Below are 19,394 nucleotides of genomic sequence, written 5' to 3'. Positions count from 1 at the left end.
AGCTATTGAAATCTCAAGTGTATAATTAATAGGGGTTGTAAAGGTTTAAATCGATTTCTATCAGTATCTATTAGAGGACGAGCTGTATTAGATAATGCATCGCAGATTTCCCAGGCAAATGAGAGGGACTTTGCTCTCTGAGAAATGTCATTCTGAAGAGAGGTCAGAAGAGTGGAGAGTAAACAGCTTGAGAGAGCTGCAAGGATGCATTTCCTAGCCCAGAGGATGGTTACGTCTTTGAGTGAATGACTGAAGGAGACTGTGAGGTCCATTCTTGGAAGAGCCTTGAAGACGGGAGTGGAAGAAATAAACAGAGAGACAACCCCGAAGCAGACTCCGTTTTCAGATGCTCTTCTCTCTCGGAGCAGCATTAGGTAAAAACGGCTCAAGAAATGCAATGGTATGGATGAACCCAGTGAAATTACATTACAGTTATTTTTAATCATTTAAATTCCCTTCTTGTCTCATGCTTTTTATGTTAACATCATGTAGAATTTTGCTGAGGTGTGTTTTCCTAAGGTTTAGAATTCTGGTCAGTCTTTATATGTCAAGATTAATTGCATCGTTATGGGAAGCATACTTGAGACTCAAGTGCAGGGAGACAGAATGAAATAAAATTCTATACCATCCTGTCTCCTGATTTGTGCAGCAGCCTCGTAATTATTTCCAGTAAACCTTTTCCTCCCTACCCTTCTTCCCCTGGTTCATTGTTAGTAATAATGACAGCGTGGAAAACCCCAAACGAAGCTCACCAAAAAAGGAAAAAAAATACAGAAGAATCAAATTCACCCTCAGAGCTCTAAAAGAAACAAAGAAACAAACAAACAAAACAGAGCAATGCAACATCCTGGGACAACTCTTCCTGCCTCCTCACATAAGGTAGCCCCACCTCGACCCTTCCTGTCTCTCTCCCAAAATCCAATTATTTGTGACAATTAAGAGAACAAATGCAGAGGCGTACACTTCCTTACTGCTTGCTCCTTGACTTCCGGCAAGGAAAAGCCAACGTATTAGAAGAGATGAGCATGAAGAAAGTAAGGAGGGGGCATTCTAATCGTTTCCATCTGGAAGATGTTCTTGAAACAGGGATCTGTGTCCCTGGTTCTTGCACATTTTAAAACAGAAGAAAACATGCCTCTTTCTGCCCCTGCAATGTGATAATAGAAAGCAAACAAAGCGAGTCATTTGTGAAATCCATTCTCTTTTCGCAAGCAGTTTACAGAGTGGGGAACCCATGACCCTCTGCCTCCTTTTTTTTTTTTTTTTTTTTTGTGAATACGATTAAGACTGCTGGGAGATTTGGCTGGTCTTCCCTGCTCTGAAATGACAGGTTGTGGTCTTGGACTGCAGGCAGGTCACACCTTCAGAGCAGCTCCTAGTCCCGAACTGACTGCGCCCCTGTGAGGGCCACACCGATTTCCATAATGAGACGTGACAAGCAGTGCTATTTTAATCCTGCCTTTGAGGTGGGAATAGAATACAAAGCAAAACACACTTTGATTTCCTCACCAGGCCATGGGAAGTGGCTACACGATTTCAGCTTAACCTAGTTCTTTTTATCATGTGCCGCAAAAGATGCAATTTGTTGGACATAACAATGTTAGAAAAACCTACGGATGTGAGGTTGCAAAATGGAAACGAAGCATGTGTGAGTTGTGTGCCTTCTGCGGAAAACAGGCCTATGCGTTGCAAAGGAGTGTTGGGCTGTTGGACTTGTGTGGGGCATGTTGCGCTGTGGATGTGCCTTGGTTGAGCTGCCCCCAAAGCAGTTTGCAGTGGCTCAGGTCTTCCAACAGAGGGGCTGGGACACAGCTTGCCCTGCAGGAAAACATGGCACATTATCCCTTGTTTCCAGATACGGGTCTCTTTTTAACTCGTGGGTTGTCATAGCACCGTTTCTTTCTTTCTTAAAACAGTTTTCTTGAATCACATTTAACTATTCAAAAACATTGCCCTGATACTGATCATTTCCTTAAACATTTAAATAGCCCAACTCACAGAGACTCCCCCTACACACACTTGCACCTGTGCACACACACAGATACACATGCATGCACACCCCCACCACGCACCACATGCACTCCCCCCCCCACACACACACTTTCCTGCATGCACACGCAGGCGCGCACACGAGCCCCCATCAGAGCCATGGTCTGATCAGCAATTGATGCTGAAGAAAGAACCCAAGAGAGGAAGCTACTGGCCCAGCGTCATCCTATTGACTCTTGAGAGAGTCAGGGTTGGTTTGCAAAACCATGCTTTCCACATTTTGCTGTTTTTCAACATTTATTAAGTGTTCTGTAGACCAGGCACTGTTAGGCAGCTTATGGGTCATTTCTTTAAGAAGAATAAGTAGAAAGGCAAATACACACACACAAGGGAATCCCCCTGACCTTGGGGGTGGTGGGCGTCTTAGGTCCCAGCTCACCTATTAGAGGCCCCGGGGCAGCCTTCCTGGAAAAGCTGGGAGGAGTTTGTTGGAGCCCCCTTCCCCTCTAAGCTCCTCGCTTCTTCTCTCTGAAGGTCTTTTCCTGACACTTAGCCCACCCAGCCCCGAAACCCCCCTGCCTCTTCTGCACCAGCCCAGACCCACAGGGCCCTCCAGGCCTGCTCTCAGGGAGCCGCCAGGAGGGAAGTGAGCTGATTAACCAATTCACACTCAGCTGCTAATGGGTGGTAATGACTTCAGAGGTTTGCCCTACTCTACCCCTGCAGGGTGCTACATTTCAAAAGCCATGCCAGCCAGGAAGAAGCCTTTCATCCAACCAGATGAATGTTTAATAACGTCATTCCACAAATTGGTGGCAGATGATGCCACTCAAATCATATTACATAAGTCCACCCTGCCTATTCATCAAACAAAGTCCTAGTCGGAGCACATACACATTCATTCATCCATTCACTCATTCCACAGTTTCAATGAATGTCTCCTATGTAATAGGAACAGGGGACCCAAAGAGAAAAAAATACACTCTGCCTGCCCAAAGGAGGCTCCCAGCCAAAGAAATGAAACAGAGCTATATACTCAAAACATAGGCCAAATGCTCTAACACATAAACAGAGCCGTGGGTGCCTTGAGGAGGTAGCAGGTAAGGAAGGGACTGATTTTCCCCTTCTGTGTGTCTCTGTCATGACCACTGCCCTGACGCCACCTGAAATTCTGCACAGAGGCCAGGCACGGTGACTCACGCCTATCATCCCAGCACTTTGGGAGGCCAGGAGGGTGGATCACCTGAAGTCAGGAGTTCGAGACCAGCCTGGCCAACATGGTGAAACCCTGTCTCCACTAAAAATACAAAATTTAGCCAGGTGCTGAGGCAGGTGCCTGTAACCCCAGCTACCTGGGAGGCTGAGACAGGAATTTATTGAATCCGGAAAGTGGAGGTTGCAGTCAGCCAAAATCGCACCATTAAACTCCAGCCTGGGCGACAAGAGTGAGACTCCGCCTCAAAAAAAAAAAAAAAAAAAAAATCTGCACATCATGAAGCCAAATCCTCCAAGCCTGACTCCAGCATAACTTCTGTTATTTAACCCTCCAGTTTGGGGCCAATCACCCACCCAGTTTAACTCGCCTTGGAGGGTTTCTCCAACTCTGGGAGGACAGTGAACTCACCAAGGTAACCAACCTCAAGGCACATTAGAGGTCAGCTTAACAGAGCCTGGTGTCCACTGTGCAGAGGATAGCTGTCCCCAAAAGCCAGCACACAAATCAGTCCAAGGGGACAGCCCAGCAGTTTGGATTTTGCCTGGGAGTGATGGGTTGCTGACAATTTGGGATTCCCCCTACAAACGTAAGAATGAGATCAACATGTTCAGATTTCAATTCAACGAACAGCCCTTCCTAAGCTCCGAGTAGCACACGCTCACTGTCTCTCCTACACATGTCCTTCTGGCACCTCCTCACCAGCAGGAACATGACCGTGATCAGTCCATGTCCAACAGATGGACAGTGCACATCATGCAGAAGACCAGGATACATTTTTTCTTCTTTTTTTTTTGGGGATGGAGTCTCGCTCTGTTGCCTAGGCTGGAGTGCAATGGCGCAGTCTAGGCTCACTGCAACCTCCGCCTCCCAGGTTCAAGCGATTCTCCTGCCTCAGCCTCCCGAGTAGCTGAGACTACAGGCATGTGCCACCATACCTGCTAATTTTTGTATTTTCAGTAGAGACAGGGTTTCACCATGTTGGCCAGGCTGGTCTCAAACCCCTGACCTTGTGATCCGGCCACCTTGGCATCCCAAAGTGCTGGGATTATAGGCGTGAGCCCGCACCTGGCCACATCTTTTTTTCCTCACATTTTTGGTGGTGGGGTGAATGGGGCTAAGTTGCTTCAGGGACTTGGGAGGCAGAGTCCTGGGAAGGTACTTGAAGACCATCCATGAAAGAGTTGGTCCAAATCGCTTGTCATATATATGCCCTGAAGTGTAAAGAGGTGAGCAAAAGCATTAAATACATGTTTAATATTTCAACAGCTAATATTTTCATTTAGGTCTTATTTACGCTATAGTAGAACTGTGATTTCTTAGAATCTTTTTATATGCAAATCTGACAGAACACTAGGGCTCTTGTACAATCAGGCTATTTCATATGCATGTTGTATAGCGTGGCTGTATAGAATGAGGGGGAAAGTACTGAATTAGAAATCAGGAAATATGAGTTCTTGTCCTGGATGTGTGATTAACCTCTTTGAGACTCAATTTCCATATCTTAAAAACAATGTTAGATTAATGATCTCTTAGGTGCTTCTCAGCTCTAAAATGCAATGACATGGAGCATAATTTGACTATTTAAAATTAGTGTAGGCATCAATAATTATTGCAGCTTTGTTTTTATGACATACTGTTTCAATCATGAACATATCATTTATTTGATATCAATTTTTTTAAGGAATGCAATCTCCAACTAAAACTTTTTTTGAGAAAAATATCCAGACAAACCACATGAAATTGCTTATATTTGACCATTTTTGACTGAACAAGTGGTAATTTTATGTGGTTCAACCTAATAATATCTTTTTTTTTTTTTTTGGAGACAGAGTCTCACTCTGTCACCCAGGCTGGAGTGCAGTGGCGTGATCTCGGCTCACTGCAAGCTCCGCCTCCCGGGTTCACGCCATTCTCCTGCCTCAGCCTCCCAAGTAGCTGGGACTACAGGCGCCCGCCACCAAGCCTTGCTAATTTTTGTATTTTTAGTACAGATGGGGTTTCACCGTGTTAACCAGGATGGTTTCGATCTCCTGACCTCGTGATCCGCCCGCCTCGGCCTCCCAAAGTGCTGGGATTACAGACAACCTAATAGTATTTTTTAAAAAGACCTACTTTAAGGCAAGATTTCCAGACATACGGGTGATTTTTTTTTTTTTTTTTTTTTTTGAGAAGGAGTCTCGCTCTGTCACCCAGGCTGGAGTGCAGTGGCACGATCTCGGCTCACTGCAAGCTCCGCCTCCCAGGTTCATGCCATTCTCCTGCCTCTGCCTCCTGAGTAGCTGGGACTACAGGCACCCGCCACCACGCCCGGCTAAGTTTTGTGTTTTTTGTAGAGACGAGGTTTCACTGTGTTAGCCAGGATGGTCTCGATCTCTTGACCTTGTAATCCGCCCGCCTCGGCCTCCCAAAGTGCTAGGATTACAGGCGTGAGCCACTGCGCCTGGCAGACATATGGTGATTTTTTAAAAATTATGTGAAAATCTGCAATGAACACAGAGAAAAAGGATGTGTTATACAATCTATTCACTGTAATTTTCCACACATTTTATATCTTAAAAATGAATAAAGTTTTTCCTGCTCATATTCTCTTCCTATTAAATAAAACCTTACCACCATTTACAAAGTTCTTCATAGTTTAAAGCAGCTCTTACGTGCTGTTATTTTATAACGTCCTTAAGAAGTGGGTAACAGCATCATTCCAATGTCACAAAGAGGAAACTGAGGCTGAAGAAGTTAAGTCATCTGCTCAAGACATCAGAATGGGGTCTGGACTCCAGCCAAGATAACAGCGTCCCAGAGGTCTTGCTCTCTCCCCTTCTGCCAGATGTGCAGCCCGTGAATATCAGCACATTAGCAAAGATACAATCTTTCTGATCACCGAACGCACTGAAATGGGGTCTCCTAGTGACGAATGTGATGAACACGCATTGAGACGAGAGCTGCTGTCTTCGTCTTTCTTCTCTTAGTGTCACCCCAGAGCCGACAGAGCTGGTGGCCTGTGCATCCCAATCCCCCCACTTCCTGGGAGTTCTTGGCTCCCCGTAGAGGAGGGGCTGTTCCAGGAGCCACTGAAACTTCTGCTTCAGGAGATTTGTCCAGTGCCACGGAGCCAGGTCTCACGTGCCACCAAAGGGCTTCCTGGAAATGTTCCAATAACATGGATCTTGCCAAGGGGACAGTAAATTTCTATCAGAAAAAATGTGATGCTTTGGCAAAAACCAGACCTTGAGAACACATTGATCATGTCAATTTCCCACAAAAGAGCGTGGTAAAGGGAAACACAGCACTGCCGATATTTACAGCTGCTAAAACAGTGAGATGACAATTCACAAATCAATCCATGTAATTAAAGCCAACGTGCTGGCCAGGGTGACCGTCAAGGGAACATCTGAGCGAGAGCCCCATTGTTTACCCCATTGGAACCTGACATGCAAACCAGGGCAAGGGGCTGCGGGGACGACTCAGAAGAACCAGGTCTCTCTAGGAAGCACCTCACCCAGAGAATTGAGAAGAGGGACTGAGACAGGAACCTGTGCACTAATGTTGGAAGCAGCACTAGATTCATAAGAGCTGAAAGGTGGAAGGAACACAAATGTCCTCCCTGACGAATCCATAAACAACATGTGATACCCAGGTAATGACATATTGATACAGGCTACACCTTGGATGAATCTTGAAAATATTCTGTTCTGTGAACGAAGCTGGTCACAAAAGACAAATACTGTCCAATTCCATCTCGTACTAGCCAGGGTTCTCCAGGGAAACAGAACCCACGAAACGAAAATATACGGAAAGAGGGATATTTGTTTTTGTTTTGTTTTATTTGTGTGTGTGTGTGTGTGTGTGTGTGTGTGTGTGTGTGTGTGTATGTGTTTGTTTTTTTGAGATGGAGTCTCGTTCTGTCGCCCAGGCTGGAGTGCAGTGGCGTGATCTCGGCTCACTGCAAGCTCCACCTCACGGGTTCACGCCATTCTCCTGCCTCAGCCTCCCAAGTAGCTGGGACTGCAGGCGCCTGCCACCACGCCCGGCTAATTTTTTTTTGTATTTTTAGTAGAGACAGGGTTTCACTGTGTTAGCCAGGATGGTCTCGATCTCCTGACCTTGTGATCTGCCCGCCTCGGCCTCCCAAAGTGCTGGGACTACAGGCGTGAGCCACCGCGCCTGGCTGGGAGATTTGTTTTAAGGAATGGGCTCACGTGACTGTGGAGGAGGGCAAGGCCATGACTGACTGCGGCAGGTGGACAGGCTGGGGACGCTGGGAAGAGCTGCAGACGTCCTTCTGGGGAGACCAGTCTTTTTCTCTCAAGCTGTGAACTGATCGGACGAGGCTCATCTGCCCTGTGGAGATGAATTCACTTTACTCCAAGTCTACTAATTGAAATGTTAATCTCATCCAAAAAATACCTTCACAGAAACATCCACAATAATAATGTTTAATCAAATATCTGGACACTGTGGCCCAACCAAGTGTTGGGTTAGTTAAGTGCTAATGACACATAACATTAGCCGTCACACACACTGATGAAACGTCTAGAGTAGACAAATTCATAGCCACAGTAAGTAGATGACGGTAGATGAGAGGGGCTGAGAGAAGGGGAATTGGGGTGGAATGGTTTTACCTCGTACCACAATTTAAAAACAAGCAAGTAAATAAATGAATGTTTTTATAAAGTAATCCAAACATGTGTGTGCTAACTTTTTTTCTCCAAAAGGCATTTCCTAGCAAAACGCTCACCTTCGTTCTATTGGGCTAGGAGGATAGATTTTATCAAAAACACTTGTTTATATCAACAGCTGTCATTCTTCCAGTGAGGAGTTTTCCTTTTTCTTCAAGTAATAAAGGGAAACCAGTGTCTCTCCGCCTCCTGCCTCTCATAAACCCACTTCTTTTGTGGAGAGCCATCCAGGCAGCCAGAGGGCCCCCAAGAAAGCAATGCATGCCACTCAGCCCTCCCCTTCCCTGGTCCAAAACAGGGCTCTAAGCTTTGGTGAAAGTTTCTCATGGAAAGATGTGTGCACACACACTCACGCACACACCCAGTCCTCAGCAGCAGATATTTTGCCGAGGGGCTCTACACCAGCTCACACAGTTGCACGATTGTACCCAAGGCGTCACCTCGGGCAGCCAACGCACGGCACTCTCCCTGGCCTGTACATTCAGACTTTTAGGGGACAGCTGTTTGGCCGGGTAGGGATGCCAGGAGCTGGAGCAACAGGAAGGAGGCCACGCGGAGTGGTGGAGTTTCAAAAGTCTGTGGAGAATCATGGGTTTCGTCTGCATTTTACAATCCCAGCTATGGTCCTTAAATGATATATGAATTTTTAAACCATGATGGGAATTTTAGAAAAGTAATATTTTGTAATAAAAAAAAAGGAAGAGGAAAGGAAGAAAGAAAATACTATATTAAGCTCTAAGCCAAATAACGTTAAAGATATTTAATGATGAGTATGACCTCCAACCTCTCAGAAGAGACGCCTGCCTGGTGAGCACCCCCACCCACCTCCACTCCAGGCTGAGTCCCCAGGGGCAGGAGGCAGCTGAGTTTGGTAAATACGAATCCTCCTGGTTCAGGGGTGTGGTCCCCATGAGAAGCAGCTAGGGACCACTGGCAAGAGCGGGGACCCGGCATGGCCCCGAGGAAGGGCAGGCCTGGCCAGGCACTGCCTCATCTCTGAGAGAAGCCAGAGGTGGGATTTAGATGTAAAATCTCCCCTTTAAAGTATTAGTCATTCATTGAGGTTTGTGAAAATTGTAGAACAAAGACAACAGCAGGCTGGACTGGGTGACCTATGCCTTCCACCACCACATTGACTTAGATAAAGAAGAGACAATTCATAAGAGCCGAAAGGTGGAAGGAACCCAAATGTCCACCCTGACGAATCTATAAACAACATGTGATACACATGTAATGATATATTGATCCAGGCTACACCTTGGATGAATCTTGAAAATATTCTGTTCCGTGAACAAAGCTGGTCACAAAAGACAAATACTGTCCAATTCCACCTCGTACTAGCCAGGGTTCTCCAGGGACATAGAGCCCACGGAATGAAAATATACGGAGAGAGGGAGATTTGTTTTAAGGGATGGGCTCACGTGACGGGAAGATGGCATCAGGGTCCTGGAGCCTGGTACGCTTAGAGTGGAGAAAAAGTCCTAAATGACCTGTTAATTAGGGTCTGGAAATAGTGAATCCGTAGATATTCCCCAACCTCACTTTAATTTCCCTCCCTACCCTGTCTTTAGAAGGACTAATGGGAAAGAAAACACAGGGGAAAGAGGAGAAGCAAAGGCTCCGTGTGGATGAGCTGCCCGGGCACTCAGAGCTCGGACATCATGTGAGATGGGACCCAGGAGGCCGAACAGAGACCACACCTGTCAGGCCAATCAGGGGGACAGGGAAATGCTATGGAATTGGTGGCAAGAGAATGGTATATTGAGTCAGCGGGTTTCCAAATAGGCTTTATTCTGGCTTTTAGGTTTCAGGATGTTTTCTAGCAGCCTGCCTTAACCAAAGTAAATATGTATTGAAATAAAGGCGCAGAGGCCGGGCACAGTGGCTCATGCCTGTAATCCCAGCACTTTGGGAGGCTGAGGCAGGTAGATTGCCTGAGGTCAGGAGTTGGAGACCAGCCTGGCCAACATGGTGAAACCTTGTCTCTACTAATACAAAAATTAGCCAGGCGTGGTGGCAGGCGCCTGTAATCCCAGCTCCTCAGGAGGCTGAGGCAGGAGAATTGCCTGAACCCGGGAGGCAGAGGTTGCAGTGAGCCGAGATTGCGCCACCGCACTCCACTCTGAGGGACAAGAGCGAGACTTCGTCTCAAAAAAAAAAAAAAAAAAAGAAGGAAAGGTGCAGAGTTTCATAAAATATACATAGCAGATTTGAGAAATTTTGCTTGCTTTTAAAAAATGAAGTCTATTGTGAAAACTTCACTTTAATTAAAGAAATACCAAGTGATTATTATTTTGAAATAAAATGAACAAAACGCATACTTTCTCTGTAAAGACCCACTGGCAGGTAAATTGTCTTCCAGACGGTGTTAGCCAGTGAAGAACTCCTGGCCGGGTGCAGTGGCTCCTGCCTGTAATCCCAGCACTTTGGGAGGCCTAGGTGCGAAGAACACTTGAGGCCAGGAGTTCGAGACCAGCCTGGGCAGCATCGTGAAACTCCTGTGCCCCACCCCGCCAACCATCTCTAAAAAACAACAACAAAAATAATTTGTGAGTGTCCAGGTGCACACAATTATATAAAGTAAAAGATTTCACACCTGCCTTTAAGAGTTGGTGATAAAATGTGAGAAACAGAATCAATAAGCACACATACATACACACACACACACACACACACACACACTCCATTCCATTTTAAATATAAGAAAACCGGCCAGGCGCGGTGGCTCATGCTTGTAATCTCAGCACTTTGGGAGGCCAAGATGGGCAGATCACCTGAGGTCAGGAGTTTGAGATCAGCCTGGTCAACATGGTGAAACCCTGTCTCAACTAAAAATAGAAAAATTAGCTGGGTATGGTGGTAGGCGCCTGTAATCCCAGCTACTTGGGAGGCTGAGGCAGGAGAATTGCTTGAACCCTGGAGGCAGAGGTTGCAGTGAGCCAAGATTGCGCCAGTGCACTCCAGCCTGGGTGACAGAGTGAGACTCTGTCTCAAAAATAAATAAAATAAATAAATAAATATAAGAAAACAAATGAGCAAAATGCATCCCAGTGGAGTGTCCCTGGAACCAAGGTCTTCAGGTTGGAACTGGGGTCAGAGTAAATACCAGGGAGGAGGAGCGGTGCCCGTCAGACTGACGGTGTCTCCCACATGAACGTCACCCAGCTGGGCTGGCAGATATGGAAGAAGACACAATCATACCTTCCAACAGCGCACAATGGAGTGTGAGGAACTAGCCATCATAAGACAATGAAATAATTTCTTTACTAACAGGAAAATATGTTATGGGAGCCTAAAGGGTAGCAAATCTATAAAAGTTAAAGTTAAAATTGTAAAAAAGAAACAGCACCCTAGCAGCTGGGAGCTGCGTGCCATCGCGTTCCTTGCTGCTGGGCCTCACCGTCTGCCTGGCTCCCTCCAGTGCGTTAAAAAATTGCTCTGAACTCAAACTCAGAGAAAACAGAGGCACTCGGCAAGAGGAGATTTTGCTTCAACTGATAAGGACAACCTCATTCTGCGAGAAATTCCACCGGCTTACCCCCGTGAGGCATCTTCTGACCAGATACCACCGTCAGGGAGTTTCACAGAAGTGACTAGGTCTACATAAGCAGAGAACACTGTTTTTAGAGAATTTTCAAGTAAAATGCTGTCCTCTGCCAATGCAGACTCTGACTTTGCTCTGCCAGTGGTAAGAGCAATAAGATACCAAAATGGTTAAAAGTCAAACCATCTATTCTTCTAAGTACACTATACTGAAAATGACAGATCCGTCTATTCATTTTGGGAACTGTATTCTTCATGCACTATTATTTCTTTTCAACTCCTAAATTATATGCTATCGTAGTTCCTAGAAAAGGAGTCAGACGAAAATAGGGGGAATTGGTGATTAAATTTCCCTCGACGTAGGATTAACGCACACGTATCTAATTCATATACTCTAAATCTACACTTGGATAAATAAATTTGTTTGGAAAAACCCTATAAGAGATTGGTCATTATTATAATCATCTCGATGTTTCAATGAGTTTTTGGTCTATATGAAAGTTGATTTTAGGATACGGTCATTTCTTGGGAGTTGCACACAATTTCATGGAAGCAGAGCAGAGGCATGTGGGCATGTATTTCATTATGGGCACAAGGGTGCTGGAGGAAGGAGGTTAAACAGATGATATTGTGATTTTTGGCTGGTTTCCTGAAATTTCAAGAATGCCCAGCACATCTGAGGATGAAATGAAATTTTTTGTATACCTATGAAACACACAGTGTTTGTACACCTATGAAACACACAGTGTTTGTATACCTATGAAACACACAGTGTTTGTATACCTATGAAACACGCAGTGTTTGTATACCTATGAAACACACAGTGTGTGGCATGGAAGAGACACTTGGTAACTTCATTCATGAATGGGGGCTCCACAGCGACTAAAGAAGGGAAGGCATGGGAAGGGGAGGGGAACCGCCCTGGGACAGAAATGAAAGAGAAGAAACTGAGACACCCACCTGCCGGGGCTTTTCTCGGGCTCTTCCTGGCAGAACCCCATTATCAGTTGCATCTCCACTCAGCGCTCACCTCCTCTTCCCGCCGCCGAGCAACCAGCCAAGCCAGGGAAACAAGTCCTGCCAGCCAAGCCCCCGCACCCCACAGGCCTGCCTTCATGTCATCATCACCATCATCATCATCATCACCATCATCATCATCATCACCATCATCATCATCATCAATGGCATCTGTAGCTACAGTCACTGGGACTCAGCTGCTTGACCAGCCCGAGTGTCTTTCTGCCTCTGCTTCTGCAGAGCTCCTGCTCTTCCTAGAGCTTACAGGATGGCGTTCCTCAACCTCCTATGTGTGTCTGTCACCTCTCCTGAATGGCCGGCTTTTTGAACGGGGGATGCTGTTCCCATTGACTGTGCATTCCCACCCCCAACACTGAGTAAATGCGGCCTAAGTCCTTGGTGAGTAGTTGAATCTTTACTGCCTTCGGGCATATTTCTTGAACATTATAGTATAACCATTGTAGACAGTTCCATCTATAATGCCAATTAGAATGTCACATTGATTGCATCATAGCAGGGACCTTAACAGGTGAACCAGTAATCAAAATGGATATCCGTAGCCAATGTGACGACACAGATATTGCTCTAAAAACCTTCAATTGAGGGCCAAGCACCGTGGCTCACATTTGTAATTACAGCACTTTGGGAGGCCGAGACGGGCGGGTCACTTGAGGTCAGGAGTTCGAGACCAGCCTGGCCAACATGGTGAAACCCCATCTCTACTAAAAATACAAAAAATTAGCTGGGTGTGGTGGCACGCACCTGTAATCCCAGCTACTCGCAAGGCTGAGGTAGGAGAATCACTGCAACCCAGGAGACAGAGGTTGCAGTGAACTGAGATCGCACCACTGCACTCCAGCATGTGAGACATAGCGAGACTCCATCTCAAAAACAAAACAAAACAAAGACAAAATGAAACAAAAACAAAACAAAACAAAAACCCCTTCATTTGGGATGGTTTACGTTAAATTTTAATGTTGCTTTTCTGTGGATTCTACAAAGGTCACAAATGTTCACTTAGATATTTGTGTTCTCCTGCAAGATATCATGAATCTTTAATATTATAAATGCATTCAATCAAATAGTGTTTCACAAATTTAACTAAGATGGGAGCAACATTGTTCATCCCATTGTAAAATCTCTGTGGCTCCAGCAACAATTGTGTGCCATTACAACAATGTACATTCTAGAATACTATCATTTGGGATGGGAAAAAACAGGTTCTGCAAGCTACTCAATGTCATACAAATGCCCTGCTTTCTAAAGAAGCACATGGTTTAAGGGATGGGAGAAGAGAGATTCTGGAAAGGGTTAAATCCCTGTGCCTGTGGACACTGCCTGCACCTGCAGACCACCTCCATCTGAAGGTAGCTGCAAAGCCATTTGAAACCATTTCACTTTTACCAGGGCAGAGGGATGTGGTTTGAATACGAACGTCCTTTCCCACTTGCAATATTGCGTATTAGTTCCATTGTAGTCTGCTTACTTTCCTTGCTACTTTTTTTTTTTTAGACGGAGTCTCGCCCTGTCGCCCAGGCTGAGTGCAGTGGCGTGATCTCGGCTCACTGCAACCTCCGCCTCCCGGGTTCACTTCATTCTCCTGCCTCAGCCTCCTGAGTAGCTAGAACTACAGGCACCTACCACCATGCCTGGCTAATTTTTTTAATATTTTTAGTAAAGACGAGGTTTCACCATGTTAGCCAAGATTCTCAATCTCCTGACCTCATGATCCACCCGCCTCAGCCTTCTAAAGTGGTGGGATTACAGGCATGAGCCACTGCGCCCGGCCCCTTGCTAAGTTTTTAGGGAGCAAATGACCTCTGGGCAACCCCTTTCAACTACAAAGTTCCACTATCGGAGCAGTATAATATTCTTTAAAGAACACCAACAAATACACGGGCATGCTTTCAGTAACTGCAACTCTCTGCCCAGTTCACAGCTAAATACGCTGACATGGCAGGATGCAATGATTTTCTCACATATCAAGTTATTAGATCAGTTTCTGACTGTTTTCAAAGTGCTTTCTCATATGTCTTTCAACCAAATCTATTTATTGAGTCTTTATATAGCACTTATTTTGTATCATGCTCTATTCCACATGCTTTAAAAATATTAACTCACTTAAGCCTCAAACAGCCTATGAAGTAGGTCCTGCCACTCTCCCTATTTGCAGATGAGAAAACTGTGGCCTGGCCACTGGTCCTGTAGTTGGGAAGCAGTAGAGGCAGTGTTCAAACACAGCCTGCCCAGAGCCCGTGGTTGCAACAACTGCGCGGTGCCGCCTCCGACAAACTGTGAGCATCCCCTTCCCAAGCTTTGTTCTTTTGTCTTGTGTGGGAAAGGTTTTATTTTAATAAACTGTATACATCAGGCTTTGAAAAACAATGTCCCTCAAACCATAAAAGGATGAAACTTGGATGACAGTTGTAAGCCTCTCCATTCCCCTTTCCCCTCGGTCCTGCTAAAGGCCTGTCATCTGTGGGCCCACCTGCCCAGAATCCACCTGGCCAAGACTCACCTGTCTAAAACTCTCCTTCCCAGAATCCATCTGCCCAGGACCCAACTGCCCAAGACCCACCTGTCTAAAACTCTCCTTCCCAGAATCCATCTGCCCAGGACCCACCTGCCCAAGACCCACCTGTCTAACACTCACCTGCCCAGAACTCCCCTGCCCAGGACACACCTGCCCAGAATCTACCTGCCCAGAATCTACCTTCCTGGAATCCACCTGCCTAAGACTCATCTGCCCTGAACTCATCTGCCCAGGACCCACCCACCCAGGACCCACATGCCCAGGACCCCACCTGTCCAAAACTTACCTGCCCAGAATCTACCTGCCCAGGACCCACTCACCCAGGACTCACCTGACCAGGACCACACCTGTCCAAAACTTACCTGCCCAGAATCCACCTGCCCATGACCCACCCGCCCAGGACCCACCTGCCCAGTACCCACCTACCCAGGACCCACCCACCCAGGACCCACCTGCCCAGGACCCCATCTGTCCAAAACTTACCTGCCCAGAATCCACCTGCCCATGACCCAGCTGCCCAGGACCCACCTGTCCAGAATCTAGCTTCCCTGAACCCATCTTCTCAGAATCTGCCTGGCCAGAATCCACCTGCCCAAGACCCACCTGCCCAGAATCCACCTGCCTGGACCCACCTGCCCAGAATCCAACTGCCCAGAGTCTACCTGCCCAGGACCCACCTGCCCAGAATTCACCTGCCCAGGACCCACCTATTCCAATCCAACTGCCCAGAATCCACCTGCCCAGAACCCACCCCTCCTGCCCAGAAGAACCCACCTACCCAGGATGTACCTGCCTAAGACCCACTCCAGCTGCCCAAGACCCAGCTGCCCAAGACCTACTCCACCTACCCAGGACCCATCTGCTCAGGACCCAAATGTCCAGGCCCTCACCCACAGACAGCCAGGTGCGGCCGCACCTGAGTCCTTTCCTCATCAAATGCCTTCTGATGTCCACCTCCTTGAGGCTAAGTCTTGGAGCTGCCATCTGCTGCTTTAGTGAGTTTGGGTGAGTTACACTGGGGGGCAGAACCCTCCAAGCAGTGTGAAAGCGCCAGCACTCCCAGCGGACTCACCCATACCAAATCTGGAAGAGCAGCTATGCCTTGTGGCCTTCCAGGAACACCAACTGCAGCCCAAAGTCATCCCTAGACAACTCCCAAGCCAGGTACAAGTGACACCCAAGGCACGCTGCCTGGCCACAGAAGCAGGTCTTTTGCCTATTACCACCCCCCCTTTTTTTTTTTTTTTGAGATGGAGTCTTGCTCTGTCACCCAGGCTGGAGTGCAGTGGCGCAATCTTGGCTAACTGCAAGCTCGCTTCCCAGGTTCATGCCATTCTCCTGCCTCAGCCTCCCGAGTAGCTGGGACTACAGGCACCCGCCACCACGCCCGGCTAATTTTTTGTATTTTTAGTAGAGACGGGGTTTCACCATGTTAGCCAGGATGGTCTCGGTCTCCTGACCTCGTCCGCCCGCCTCGGCCTCCCAAAGTGCTGGAATTACAGGCTTGAGCCACCGCGCCTGGCCTACCCTTAACTGTTTTGAAGTCAGTGATGTCCCCAAAGGGGATTATTGCTTCCCCAGGGAATCGCAGTCTAGTGGCAGAGCCTTTCAAACCCACAACAGCTGTCATACCTGAGACAGCTCAAACAAGCCTGAGGGACATGGGAAGAGAGCATCCCAGGCCCATTCTGATCCACGGGAATCTAAGAAGGCCTCCTGGGGGTGGCGACATTTGAATGTGTCCTGGAGAGCAGGTAGGCATTTGTGGTAGACACTGTAGTGGGCCACCCAGAGTCCCCCTCAACCAAGCGCTGTCCCGCCAGCTGCAGAAAGTGTCAACTATTGACAACCCCTATCTGGGGACTCTCCAGGAACTGCCCTTCTTGAAGGGCACCTCACCCAAGCACAGGTACCCTCCCTGGACACAGCCTATCCCCAGCGAGTGGCCAGCGCATGGGTGCAACGCCTGGCCTCCTGCCTCAGGGGGAGCGACTCTCAGGGCTCTCAGATTCAGAGCCCTCCATGGGGTTGGCCGAGGCCTCTGTTGCAACTGTTCCTCAGTTCACCTTCCTCTTTTGCCCACCCTGGGTCCTGCCATTCTTCAGGTGTGGCTCCTGAGAGCACCGGCCTGTGAGACCCCACATAGAAATCACAGCCAACCGTGTGAGCACTCACCGCAGGGAAACAGCCTTCCACCACCTCTGCCTCCTGCTCTTGACCAAGCCCCCTGGGAGCACTAGGCCTTAGCCTCCTCATCTGTAAGACAGGGGTCAAAATGGTCTTAATTCTCAGAGTGTCATAAGCATGAAATGAGAGCGTGCACAGAAAGCCCTTACTTAGGCTTGGTGTGTAGTGAACGCCCAATAGAAGTGCTTGGTGTGCAGTGAATGCATAATAGAAGTGATATGTGGCCGGGTGCAGTAGCTCACGCCTGTAATCCCAACACTTTGGGAGGCCGAGGAGGGCGGATCACGAGGTCAGGAGATCGAGACTATCCTGGCTAACGCGGTGAAACCCCGTCTCTACTAAAAATACAAAAAATTACCCAGGCGTGGTGGCGGGCACCTGTAGTCCCAGCTACTTGGGAGGCTGAGGCAGGAGAATGGCGTGAACCCGGGAGGCGGAGCTTGCAGTGAGCCGAGATCGCGCCACTGCACTCCAGCCTGGGCGACAGAGCGAGACTCCGTCTCAAAAAAAAAAAAAAAAAGAAGTAGCGGTACGTATGGTGTTGTTCGTCACAGAAAGCATGGAAAATACAGAAAGACACAGAGAAGAGAGTAAATTCACCCATGGGTCTACTGCCGGGTTAACAGGCACTACCAAGATTTCAGGTGGTGGGGGCGCACGCACATGCGCACCAACACACGGGCCCTAGAAAAATAAGCTCGGGATCCTAGGCGTGTACGCTGCGGTGCCCACACACGCGTCTGCCATTCTCACCCCGTTTTCTGCTTTAATTTTCTCCTTAAATTGGTCATTTTCTGTGAAATGCACATTCCACTTCTGGGTAGTGTGCACCGCCCATCTCCCCCACGGAGTGCAGGAAGGTGGCAGCGGGGCTGTGCTCCAGGCCAAGGCCACACAGCTCGGGGGGCCGCACGCGGGGGCAGCCTTGGTGCACGAGGCCTTTCATTTGTTGGTTTTACAGCTGGAAGAATTCGGATATACTTGTTGACCGAGAGAAGAGTCCAAAACTCAGGAGTGGAAAATAACGAAGAATGAAGAAAGGAAACAGGAAGAGGTTGACCTGATTGATGGAAAGGAGCTCCTCTTTCTCCAAAACCAGAAGGGAAAGGAAGATTTAGAGAGCAGAGGAGGGTAAGTTTCCCCCGGATAACATGGGTTCAGTTGCATAATACGGCCAGGATGTTATCTGCAAAGAAGCTGTGGGGAGGAGAAGGCAGAGCAAGGAGCGCAGGGCTGAGACTGTGGGAGATGCAGCCGGAAATGATAAAACAGAAACAAAACGTGACCAAGGCCATTTGGGGTCCAGCTGAAGTTCAGCGGCTTAGATGAGTAGTAAGTCCCATGAGCACTGTTGCACGACTTGCCCACAGCTGTTCACATATGGACTTTGCAGCTCACATTGACTGTGGCCAGGGCGGGAGAGCCGGGGAGCCACGCAGGTGCGTGGGAAGGGAGAGAAGAAAGGGAAGACGCGCTGCCCATTCCGTATTTACCTTAGTAGTCATCCAGACGCACTTCCCTCTCCAATCCCCAAACAAGAAGAGGCAGAAACTGTCTACCAGTTAGACGGGAGGTGTCAGCGCCCCTGGAGGCTGTGGCCATTGCCAGGGAGACCCCACTCTGCACAGCTCACAAACACACCGTGTGTGTGCAGGGTCCTCACCCGCCCTGGGCAGGAAATGGGGGAGTTCTACGTCCACTTTGTCACGCAGACAATGGAGGGGACCGCAGAAGGGGCTTCCCCAAGGACACAGAGCCAGTGGCCGCCTCACTGTGTGCCCCTCAGCGGGCGTTTCCACACTGCCTGGCAACTTTGAGAATAGCCGCTCTCGCTGGGTCTCCAGTGAAACTTGAAACCATTTGCATCTGCAAGTACTTTACTTATTCCATTTGAAAGGCATGCACATTTTTAAAGGGACACTGTTTTTAGCTCCTGCGTCACTGACTCATCCCGCATAATTTGACTTTATGGGACAGGGTCCCCTAAGGAGTGTCCTTGCCTTGACAGTCCTGTCTTGAAAGCTGTGAAGACCAAGTGGTGCCATATATATTGTTTTAAAATTATGGACTACCTAGAAAAGAGGTGAAATAGTAAAAAAAAGCAAAACTTTTAATATTCAATGACAAACACAGACAGAAAATAGGGAAAAATTAAATGTTAATGTGTTGGGATGATTGGATTTTGAACAAATTTTATTTATTGAATTGATATGAAGTTTATGGAACAGGGATA

General features: G+C 47.7%; 1 long non-coding RNA gene across 1 annotated transcript; it reads right to left on the bottom strand.

The window, feature by feature from the left end:
- Positions 1 to 5,711: 5,711 nt before the first annotated feature.
- Positions 5,712 to 18,986, bottom strand: LOC134729265 (uncharacterized). Its single transcript, XR_010110175.1, has 2 exons — positions 18,655 to 18,986; positions 5,712 to 7,543 (listed from the first exon to the last, which is right to left on the bottom strand). It is a non-coding gene; the product is annotated as an uncharacterized LOC134729265 (long non-coding RNA).
- Positions 18,987 to 19,394: the final 408 nt, after the last annotated feature.

Source organism: Pan paniscus, chromosome 17, assembly GCF_029289425.2.
Source record: "Pan paniscus chromosome 17, NHGRI_mPanPan1-v2.0_pri, whole genome shotgun sequence".
In the NCBI taxonomy this organism is placed as follows: Eukaryota; Metazoa; Chordata; class Mammalia; order Primates; family Hominidae; genus Pan; species Pan paniscus.
The sequence above is the reverse complement of the archived record's forward strand: the minus strand, read 5'-3'. Positions and strand labels throughout refer to the sequence as shown.